The 9,323-nt window shown below is 50.6% G+C and overlaps 1 protein-coding gene across 1 annotated transcript in view; it reads left to right on the top strand.

Annotated features, from left to right (window-relative positions):
* Positions 1-9,323, top strand: part of EXOC5 (exocyst complex component 5) — a 55,012-nt gene that overhangs the window by 820 nt on the left and 44,869 nt on the right. The gene's annotated exons all lie outside the window — the stretch shown is intronic.

Raw genomic sequence — 9,323 nt, 5'->3', positions numbered from 1 at the left:
ACAGATCCGCGCTCCATTGTGTAGAGAAGAAATGTGATGGCGATCTGCTCTTTCCATTAGCCGCGTTCAGCTCTGTAATATATCGCACGTGTTGTACATACCCAGTGACCCTTCAATAGCACCTATGTTACAGAATGTATGTATGTAAAACACCTTCGTGTGCGTCATGGCTCACCTGAGAGGAGAGAGCACAGACATGACTGGAATGGCTGAGCTCAAGAAACGTCTCATCCTGACTATTTAATGGCTCCCATATACTTTACAGGGGCCAGCTGTTTCGTGTACCTGCACGACGTGGTCCGGCTGTGTCACACAGTGGGGGCCAGCTGTGTCGCGTGCCTGCACGACGGGGGCCGGCTGTGTCGCGTGCCTGCACGACGTGGTCCGGCTGTGTCACACAGTGGGGGCTGGCTGTGTCACGTGCCTGCACGACGTGGTCTGGCTGTGTCGCGTGCCTGCACGACGTGGTCCGGCTGTGTCACACAGTGGGGGCCGGCTGTGTCGCGTGCCTGCACGACGTGGTCTGGCTGTGTCGCGTGCCTGCATGGCGTGGTCCGGCTGTGTCACACAGTGGGGGCCGGCTGTGTCGCGTGCCTGCACGACGTGGTCTGGCTGTGTCGCGTGCCTGCACGGCGTGGTCCGGCTGTGTCACACAGTGGGGGCCGGCTGTGTCGCGTGCCTGCACGACGTGGTCCGGCTTTGTCACACAGTGGGGGCCAGCTGTGTTGCGTGCCTGCACGACGTGGTCCGGCTGTGTCACACAGTGGGGGCCGGCTGTGTTGCGTGCCTGCACGACGTGGTCCGGCTGTGTCACACAGTGGGGGCCGGCTGTGTCGCGTGCCTGCACGACGTGGTCCGGCTGTGTCACACAGTGGGGGCCGGCTGTGTCGCGTGCCTGCACGACGTGGTTTGGCTGTGTCGCGTGCCTGCACGGCGTGGTCCGGCTGTGTCACACAGTGGGGGCCGGCTGTGTCGCGTGCCTGCACGACGTGGTCTGGCTGTGTCGCGTGCCTGCACGGCGTGGTCCGGCTGTGTCACACAGTGGGGGCCGGCTGTGTCGCGTGCCTGCACGACGTGGTCCGGCTGTGTCACACAGTGGGGGCCAGCTGTGTTGCGTGCCTGCACGACGTGGTCCGGCTGTGTCACACAGTGGGGGCCGGCTGTGTTGCGTGCCTGCACGACGTGGTCCGGCTGTGTCACACAGTGGGGGCCGGCTGTGTCGCGTGCCTGCACGACGTGGTCCGGCTGTGTCACACAGTGGGGGCCGGCTGTGTCGCGTGCCTGCACGACGTGGTCTGGCTGTGTCGCGTGCCTGCACGACGTGGTCCGGCTGTGTCACACAGTGGGGGCCGGCTGTGTTGCGTGCCTGCACGACGTGGTCCGGCTGTGTCACACAGTGGGGGCCGGCTGTGTCGCGTGCCTGCACGACGTGGTCTGGCTGTGTCGTGTGCCTGCACGACGTGGTCCGGCTGTGTCACACAGTGGAGGCCAGCTGTGTTGCGTGCCTGCACGACGTGGTCCGGCTGTGTCGCGTGCCTGCACGACGTGGTCCGGCTGTGTCGCGTGCCTGCACTACGTGGTCCGGCTGTGTCGCGTGCCTGCACGACGTGGTCCGGCTGTGTCGCGTGCCTGCACGACGTGGTCCGGCTGTGTCGCGTGCCTGCACGACGTGGTCCGGCTGTGTCGCGTGCCTGCACGACGTGGTCCGGCTGTGATGTACAGCCAGCACTGATTCTAAGAGCAATTACCAAAGCTAGCTGCAATCTCTGCTGTTAAACCACTTTAAAGCTGCTGGTATTTAAGTGTTTCGATCCCGGTGGTGTTTCCTTTCGGACACCCATCTCTTTTTTAGCGTTGTGATCACAAGGTGCCGATGGGTTGCCATGGCAGATGTGGGCCTGCCATAGGTCTATTATTAGACGACCATCTTGGTGCTCCTCTGAAACCCAGCCACAGGTTTGACTTCATAGGAGACCGTGACTTTAAACAGCATTGCAGTATGCGGAAGAAGTGATCGCAGGTTTAAGGGGTTATTCCTTTCCCAATATGTAGTAGGTGTATTAATTATAGCAGATATCGCCAATTATAAATCTATATAATTGTCTAAGGGGTACTTCCATCTGTTTGTCTGTAACTTCAATCTGTCTGTCGTGGAAATCCCGAGTCACAGTCCGGCCGCAAATTGGCCCCTCCATACTCCCGTCCAGTCAGCGGCCACATAGGGTTTTAGCAGTCCGTTAACGCTGCCATTAACCCTGTGTGACCAACTTTTTACTATTGATGCTGCCTATGCATCTTCAATAGTAAAAACATATAATGTTAAAAATAATAATAATAAAAATTATTTTATATTCTCACCTTCCGGCGTCCGAGGCAGCCTGTCCCGCTCCTCGCGACACTCCGGTCCCAAGAATGCATTGCTGCAATGACCCCAGATGACGTAGCGGTCTCGCGAGACCGCTACGTCATCACGTGTTATTGCCGCAAAGCATCACTGGGAGCAGAGCGTCACGAGGAGCATCGATAAAGGCCTGGGCTGGATCCGGGGGCTACCGGAAGGTGAGTATATAACTATTTTTTATTTTAGTTGTTATTTAACAGGGATATGGTGCCACATTGCTATATGCTGCGTGGGCTGTGTTATCTGCTGCGTGGGCTGTGTTATCTGCTGCGTGGGCTGTGTTATCTGCTGCGTGGGCAGTGTTATCTGCTGCGTGGGCAGTGTTATCTGCTGCGTGGGCAGTGTTATCTGCTGCGTGGCTGTGCAATAAATAAACTACATACATATTCTAGAATACCCGATGCATAAGAATCGGGCCACCATCTAGTGTAGTATAGTTCTCCTAATAACCTATGTCGTTTACCCTATGTGCAGGGCGTAACAGTTGCTTAGGTATCCATGGTTACGACCTTTCATATAGTGACATTTAGTTATGTTAGTGATTGTAACCATGACTAAGCTACTGCACATGGGGCAAGCGACATAGCAAATCAGAAAAACTGTACTACATTTCTAATTGGAGTATAGACTGGCTTTAGAGTGATAAAAAAAAATGTTGTCAGGAAAGGTTACATAGCAGTTAGTTTTTCTTCTCTTTTACAGTCCGTTTTTGCATTGAAAGAGCTGAATTCCCACCTGCAGACCTGGGCCTGAGCATTTTCCTGGCATCCTCTGCCTCATGCGTGCGTTTCAGAGGGACATTTCCTGCTCTTTTAAGGACAATAGGAGGAACTAAATCGTTAGGGCCTGTTTTGCAGTTGGAATCTCTTCTCCACTACTAAAAAATTCATGATCCGCTATAGTATGGCCTGTGAGGATAATGTATAATATAAGTTTTAGTTTCTCTTGCCAGCCCATGCTGTGGGCTGAACCCCCCCCCCCCCCCCCCCTTCCCTCTGTGTTTCTGAGATGTGTATGTGTAGAAGAGGTTTTATTGCTCTGGCTGTAAATTCCAGGCTCTGGGCAACTTACTTGTCCCCCTCCCATCTGTACCAGCTAGAACTGGTATAGAAGTTCTCCAAAATCCATGAGGGTCTTTGTTCTAATATGATAAGATTCTGGGCCACCGACTTGGGCTAGGAAAATAATAAATACATATTGCTAACGTCCATCGGCGGGTCTGGCAGCCTTTGTAAGCATGAGCCTCTAGGTCCAACAGGGACAGAGTACCGATTTCTCTGGAACCGGGCGTCACAACGAGCCTGAATTTAGTACCAATAGAAAGCCAATGGTAAAAGAAGATGAATGAGGGGTGTGCTGGGATTCTGACATGTTCTGGAGCGGAGATACGAGCCTTATACAAATTTGTGTTAAATTTGGTAAGGCTGAGGAGAGAGGAAGGTCTGGGTAAACCAGCCCTGTTGGTGATGTCACGGGCTGTGGTTTATAAGTTTCTGCCAGGCCCCCAGCAGTTAGTCTTAGGCTACTTTCACACTAGCGTTAACTGCATTCCGTCACAATGCGTCGTTTTGCCGAAAAAACACATCCTGCAAAAGTGTTTGCAGGATGCGTTTTTTCACCATTGATTAACATGAAGCGACGCATTGTGGTGGATTGCCACACGTCGCACCCGTCGTGCGACGGATGCGTCGTGCAGTGGCGGACCGTCGGGAGCAAAAAACGCTACATGTAACGTTTTTTGCTCACGACGGTTCGCTTTTTCCGTCCGCGCATGCGCGGCCGGAACTCCGCCCCCACCTCACAATGGGGCAGCGGATGCGCTGGAAAAATGCATCCGCTGCCCCCGTTGTGTGGCGGAGACAACGCTAGCGTCGGGAACGTCGGCCCGACGCACAGCGACGGGCCGAGCCCGACGCTAGTGTGAAAGTAGCCTTACCTGAGGAGCCCTGACTGCTAGCCCTGATGAACTGGGACATATGGGAACTCCGCCCACTAGCCTGGTTGCCTGCAATGTCCTGAACACATGTAAGTGTTAATTTCTCATTTAACCCCTGTTATTTTTATAATTACCATTGTACCTATTTTCAATTGTCTCTTTTGTAACCTCTTTATATGCCTTTCTATAAACACTGCCTTAAACTTTCGGAGTAAAATATATAAATTACTAGTTCGTTCTTCCTGCTCTAAAACGTACCCCAAGTCTTCTGAAGGGAATTACGCTACTGTTTTGGGTTAGCTTCGGACCCGTTTAATCGAAGCTGGTGGCAGCATAACTTGTTCTGTGTATTTTGGAGTCGTAGCGACGGCGGTGTTAATAATTATTGTTCCTGCCTGAGTGGGAGTAGTTATATTGACTCGCTGCAGCGTGCCCAATAGCCAGTACATAGGCAGCCTTTCTGGCGACTAATTACCCTAGGTGCAGTACCTAGTCTGTATAATTAGCTATAGTTAGTGTGAAGTAGTCACCACTATTATTCCACCCTCGGGGTCAACAATATAGATTAGCTAGGAGGATGCCCCTGTACTAAAACTTAACTTTTAATAATAAAATTTAAAACAATGAACTCAACCGACACAAACCAAAAAAGTGCTCATGTGAACTAGTGCTCAAACAATAAAATTGGTTGGATCTCACCAATGGTAGCAGAGTGGAGTGCCTCTCCAGTAGTAGACATATAGTCACCATAGATAATCTCACAGTATCCTTAACTGGAGGTCCGTGGTCCACGTATAGGAATGGGGTCTGAGTGTGGGGTAATATCTCTCTTCCCTGTAAAGCCCGTTCAAGCTCCTGTCCTGACAAGGACAGGCCCCAAGTACGGTATTTCCTATCTATGCACTCCACCAACACCTGGACCGTAGCGTATTTCTTCCAACGCGTTTCATAACCAATAACGGAGACTCATCAGGGGAGCAAGTATGCCAGTAATTAGCTGGTCAATAGTCCAATAAAGGTGCAATAACAGTCCTTCTCAAAGCTGGGGCCTGCAGTGGCTAGGTACCCATGCTGACGTCTGGGTCCACGGTGGTATCCGTTATTGCACCTTTATTGGACTATTGACCAGCTAATTACTGGCATACTTGCTCCCCTGATGAGTCTCCGTTATTGGTTATGAAACGCTAATCTATGCAGTACCTAGTCTGACCTGAGGGTAAGGGGGGCGCCAGAGAGCTGCAAGTCCTCAAGTGGAACTGTAAGCGGGATATACATAAATCCCTGCAGTTCGTGGTATATGATAGAGCAGTGGGATAACTAAAATAAGCCCCTGCTGTAAACTGATAGGCCAATAGCCTTGTGTGTGTTTTCATCACAGTGTAGCAGTGGAGGGATAACTAAGATAAGCCCCCCCGCACAGGTGATAGCCATCTTTTGGCCTAAGGTCACCCCGATCCGTGACGTAGGTGTGACGGTCACGGTGTGAATCGTGACAGGGCCCTTTGAAGAAAATACCAGGAAATTGCTTAAAGTGGTATTCCCATCTCATATTTGCAAATACCTCAGATTAGAAATGTAGTGTAGTACTTCTGATTTGCTATGTCGCTTACCCCATGTGCAGTGCATTGCAGTAGCTTAAGTACGGTATCCATGGTTACCACCACAATCCACTAACTGTCACTATGAGTGGTTGAAACCATGGATACCTAAGCTATTGCAATGTGGTAAGCAACATTGCGAATCAGAAGAACTATTTCCAGGTCATCCACCTGACAGCACCATGGAGGTTGTCTTCTTATGCACAGTGGGACAGGAAACCACGAGCATAAAAGGACCCTCCCCTTACCAATCATCCACCTCTTGTGTCTCCCCTTTTCCTCATAGATTGTAAGCTTGCGAGCAGCAGGGCCCTCATTCCTCCTGGTATCTGTTTTGAACTGTGATTTCTGTTATGCTGTAATGTCTGTTGTCTGTATAAGTCCCCTCTATAAGTTGTAAAGCGCTGCGGAATATGTTGGCGCTATATAAATAAAATTATTATTATTATTATTATCAGTGTTTTTCCTGTCCCACTTTGGATAGGAACTACGAGACTCCGGCAAGCTCCGTTTGGGGAGTGTGGATCGGGGGGTTTAGGCCCTTATTACCGTTCCCACTTCAAGACCCCGTACGCTGAAACCCGACACAGGGTCCCTCAGCTTACCCAGTGCAGCGCTGCTCCTGGGATCGCCGGTCGTTTCCTCCCGGGGGGCTCTCGACCGTGCACGCCGCCCGAGCGTTCCCGGGTCTGCCCCTGTGAACAGGCAGGCGGCCTGGCGGCTCACCGCAGCACCGCTTCACCGGAGCGCCGCACGCTGTAGCGGCATAGCCTCTTCTGGGTCGCTGACGGCGGGGGGCGGGGTCGGCGTCCCCGTCTCTCTCTATGGTGGAGACGGAGCACTTCCGGGGCATGCCGGCGAGCGCGAACGCTCCAACGCCAGGAGACAAGTATAAAGGTAAAAAGAGGGGGTAGGAATCTATCCTGCACATTATCCGAAATGGAAGATACCGCCAGGATAGAGGGAGAGAATCAGGCACACGTAAGTCCCCTAAAGAGGGCAACCACTAATGCTTTCCTCCCGGTTATATGCACATCCTTCTAAAACGGGGCTGCTTCTGTTGTTATAGGTAGACCCCGCCACCGTGGCTAAGAAGGGGAGATGTAAGAAGTGTCCTATATGCTCCATTAAATTAAAAGAGACATGGCAAAAACCCCTGTGTGAACCCTGCACTAATCGCATCCTGGGTGAAGAACAGGCCTCTCTCATGTCTAACATGCGGGCTATTATGAGGGAGGAGGTACAGGCGTCAGTCTCTGGCTTAATGACTCCTCAACCCTCACAGCCGGATAATAGGAAGAGAACGAGGGATTCGGACTCTACGTCTGAAGGAGCGTTGTCCAATTCAGATCTGGAGGAAGACGAGTTTAGAGACCCTCCTGAGAAGGGAAAAAAGTACTTATTCTCTTCAGTAGACACGGATGAGCTGCTAGGTGCTGTGAGGCACACCATGCAAATTGAAGAACCGCCAACCTCTCGTTCAATACAAGATGAGATGTTCGGCGGGTTACGAGCTCAGACCTCAAAAGTCTTTCCCGTTAATGCTCATATTCGCGGGATGATTCTGGAAGAGTGGGAGGAGGCGGAAAAACGCCTGATTATCCCAAAAGACTTTAAACTACGCCTCCCTTTTGATCCAGCGGAAGTCAAAGACTGGGAGGATGTCCCCAAAATAGACATTCCTCTAGCTAGAGTCTCCAAGAGAACTGCAATACCCTTTGAGGACTCCTCTAACTTGAAGGAGGCTATGGATAGGAAAGCAGACAGTCTCTTAAAAAGAGCCTGGGAGAGCTCAGCAGCTGTAATGCGTGCAAACATAGCGGCGACATCAGTAGCACGGTCTATGCACTTATGGGTAGATGACCTAGCGGATCAACTTTCCTCTAAAACCCCTAGAGAAACTATATTAAAATCCCTTCCCCTTCTTAAAATGGGAACAGATTTTCTAGCAGACGCATCGGCAGAATCAGAGAGATTTACGGCCAGAAATCAATCCCTATCAAATGCAGCCAGGAGAGCGATCTGGCTTAAAAATTGGTCAGGGGACGTACATTCCAAAAAAAAGCTTTGCGCCATCCCATTTTCAGGCGGAAGGGTATTCGGGCCGGTACTAGACGACATCTTAGAGAAAGCGTCAGATGATAAAAAGGGGTTCCCAGAGGACAAACGCAAAAAGTTTCAGCCCTTTCGGAGGTCACGTTTTAATCAGAGAACTGACTATAGGGGGAAAGGGAAACAAGGAAGGTGGAGTTACCCAAAGGGTGGAGAAGCTAGAACTAAAAGTAAAGAATCCACCTTTTCAGGTTCAACATCGGGTTACCACAGAAAATGACGCCACCAGAGTGGGGGGGCGTTTAACCAGTTTTTTGGAGGGCTGGCAAAATATCACTACAAGCCCATGGGTGTTACAACTAGTGGCTCAGGGTTACAGAATAGAATTCTCTGCCCCTCCCCCACAAAAATTCCTGATCTCCAGCTCCCATCTCGCCTCGTCATCTCCCATGTGGGTAGATATTCAGGATCTGCTGAAAACAGCCGCGATTGTCCCAGTACCTCCCCAAGAAATAGGACAAGGGTTTTATTCAAGCCTGTTTTCCATAATAAAGCCCTCGGGGGAGTCGAGAACCATTATAAACCTCAAACACCTAAATTCTTGGGTAGTGTACAAACGATTCAAAATGGAGTCACTAAAATCTACGGTTCCTCTCTTGGACAGGGGGGTGGTGATGTGCACCCTAGATTTAAAGAGTGCGTATTACCACGTTCCTATCTGCCTAAACCACCAAAAATATCAGGTTCGCAGTAGAAAAAGAAGGAAAAGTCCTTCATTACCAGTTTTCCTGTCTTCCGTTTGGTCTAGCTTCGGCCCCAAGGGTTTTTACGAAGATTATGATACCTAAGAAATCGAGATATCATAGTCGTTCCATATCTGGACGACTTTTTAATGGTTGCAGACACGGTGAATCAACTCAGGACCAACTGTCAGTTTGTAATCTCCACTCTGCAGAATTTGGGGTGGATCATAAACTAGGCAAAATCCGATCTAGTACCCAAACGGAGGATAAAATTCCTCGGAGTCATACTAGACTCAAGCGTGAGAATGTCCTTTCTGCCAGAAGAAAAACTGCGAGGCATAATAGACAAGATTCATCTTTTCACAGAGAGCAGAGTTTCCATCAGAGATGCCATGAAAATCTTGGGACTGATGACGGCTTGCATACCTTGTGTAAATTGGAGTCAATTTCACTCCCAATGGCTTCAACAGGCGATTCTCTCATCCTGGGACAGAAGACAGGGATCCTTAGACAAAGTGATACAGCTGCCAAACCAAGTGAAAACCTCGTTGCGTTGGTGGACAGATCCCAAGAATCTCAGGCAAGGAGTGGCC

The sequence above is a fragment of the Ranitomeya variabilis genome, chromosome 1, assembly GCF_051348905.1.
Source record: "Ranitomeya variabilis isolate aRanVar5 chromosome 1, aRanVar5.hap1, whole genome shotgun sequence".
NCBI lineage: Eukaryota > Metazoa > Chordata > Amphibia > Anura > Dendrobatidae > Ranitomeya > Ranitomeya variabilis.
The sequence above is the reverse complement of the archived record's forward strand: the minus strand, read 5'-3'. Positions and strand labels throughout refer to the sequence as shown.